We start from the raw sequence: 2694 nt of genomic DNA on the forward strand, positions 1-2694 counted from the left end.
TTTTTTTTGGTTGATGACAAGTCTGTGTTATATTATGGCAGTCATGAATGATTTTTATTGTGTTGAAACTATCACACTCAACTCAACACTCTCTAATAAAACTGTTTTTTCACCTAAATAGTTTTACCAAGGAGGACGTCCTGTAATTTTTTTAATCCTATTTTTGTGTGTGTTCATATTCCAGCTCCTCGTAACACAGAAGAGTTCAAATCAGTTGACCAAAATGAGACCTGTATAACTCTGCAGTGGAAGAAAGTGAATGGCACCTTGAACTATACACTTGAATTCAATGGAAATGAGATAAACGTTTCTGCATCAGAGGGACAAGAACACGTGACTCACACAATCTCAAATCTCACAAGTGGGACTAAATATGATTTCAGTCTCTTTACTGTGTTTGAAAATGTCAGAAGCAGAGGAGTACACATCACTGCAGTCACTGGTAAGATGTTTTTCCTCTTATATAGGCTACAAGAGCCACAGCAGAGCTCTGTAACAATATCTAATTTAAAGTGTCTCAGTAACAGAGGGGTGTTGCTCACTTCATAGTTTTGACTGTTGCAGATACAATAATGGAACTGAATGCAACTTATTGTTTGTTTGGAAAAACTGCACAAAACATTTTAGTAGGAATATCCTGTCATTCAAAAAAAGACAAATTTTGTTCGTTTCTTCTCCATGTCTTTTACATCCTAGCTGCTTAAAAATGGAACTGAATGCTACTTATTATTTGTTTAAAAGAAACTACACAAACGCAACATTTTAAATCAAATTTTGTGACACTTCCTTAATTGTGTGTGTTCATATTCCAGCTCCTCGTAACACAGAAGAGTTCAAATCAGTTGGACAAAATGAGACCAGTGTAACTCTGCTGTGGAAGAAAGTGAATTACATCCTCAACTATGTCATTTTGTTCAGTGGAAGCGAGATAAATGTCACTGCATCAGAGGGACAAGAACATGTGACACACACAATCTCAGAACTCACAAGTGGGACTAAATATGATTTCAGTCTCTTCACTGTGTTTGAAAATGTCAGAAGCAGCGGAGTAAACATCACTGCAGTCACTGGTAAGATGTTTTTCCTCTGACATAGGCTACAAGAGCCACAGCAGAGCTCTGTAACAATATCTAATTTAAAGTGTCTCAGTAACAGAGGGGTGTTGCTCACTTCATAGTTTCGACGGTTGCAGATACAATAATGGAACTGAATGCAACTTGTTTGTTTGGAAACTGAACAAAATGCAACATTAGACTGGGAATATTTTGTCATTTAAAAAAATCACTTTTATTTATTTTTTTTACAGTTTTCTTTTTGTGTCTTTTACATTCCAGCTCCTTCTAACCCAGAAAAGTTCAAACCAGTAGGAAAAAATGAGACCAGTATAACTCTGCAGTGGAATAAAGTGAATAACATCCTCAACTATATACTTGAATTCAATGGAAGGATGATAAATGTTGCTGCATCAGAGGGACAAGAACACGTGACACACACAATCTCAGAACTCACAAGTGGGACTAAATATGATTTCAGTCTCTTCACTGTGTTTGAAAATGTCAGAAGCAGAGGAGTAAACATCACTGCAGTCACTGGTAAGATGTTTTTCCTCTGACATAGGCTACATGAGCCACAGCAGAGCTCTGTACCAACACCCCTCACTTAACATTTTTGACTGTTGCAGATACAATACTAGAACTGAATTCAACTCATTGTTTGTTTGGAAAAACTGCACAAAACAACATTTTAGTAGGAATATCCTGTCATTCAAAAAAAGTCAAATCTTGTCAGTTTCCTCTCCATGTCTTTTACATCCTAGCTCCTTAAAAATGCAACTGAATGCTACTTATTATTTGTTTAAAAGAAACTACACAAACGTAACATTTTAAATCAAATTTTGTGACACTTCCTTATTTGTGTTTCTTTACATTCCAGCTCCTCGTAACACAGAAGAGTTAAAATCAGTTGGACAAAATGAAAACAGTGTAACTCTGCAGTGGAGGAAAGTGAATGACATCCTCAACTATGTCATTTTGTTCAGTGGAAGCGAGATAAATGTTGCTGCATCAGAGGGACAAGAACATGTGACACACACAATCTCAGAACTCACAAGTGGGACTAAATATGATTTCAGTCTCTTTACTGTGTTTGAAAATGTCAGAAGCAGAGGAGTAAACATCGCTGCAGTCACTGGTAAGATGTTTTTCCTCTGACATAAGCTACAAGAGCCACAGCAGAGCTCTGTAACAATATCTAATTTAAAGTGTCTCAGTAACAGAGGGGTGTTGCTCACTTCATAGTTTCGACGGTTACAGATACAATAATGGAACTGAATGCAACTTGTTTGTTTGGAAACTGAACAAAATGCAACATTAGACTGGGAATATTTTGTCATTTAAAAAAATCACTTTTATTTATTTTTTTTTACAGTTTTCTTTTTGTGTCTTTTACATTCCAGCTCCTTCTAACCCAGAAAAGTTCAAACCAGTAGGAAAAAATGAGACCAGTATAACTCTGCAGTGGAATAAAGTGAATAACATCCTCAACTATATACTTGAATTCAATGGAAGGATGATAAATGTTGCTGCATCAGAGGGACAAGAACACGTGACACACACAATCTCAGAACTCACAAGTGGGACTAAATATGATTTCAGTCTCTTCACTGTGTTTGAAAATGTCAGAAGCAGAGGAGTA

Source organism: Micropterus dolomieu, linkage group LG01, assembly GCF_021292245.1.
Source record: "Micropterus dolomieu isolate WLL.071019.BEF.003 ecotype Adirondacks linkage group LG01, ASM2129224v1, whole genome shotgun sequence".
NCBI lineage: Eukaryota > Metazoa > Chordata > Actinopteri > Centrarchiformes > Centrarchidae > Micropterus > Micropterus dolomieu.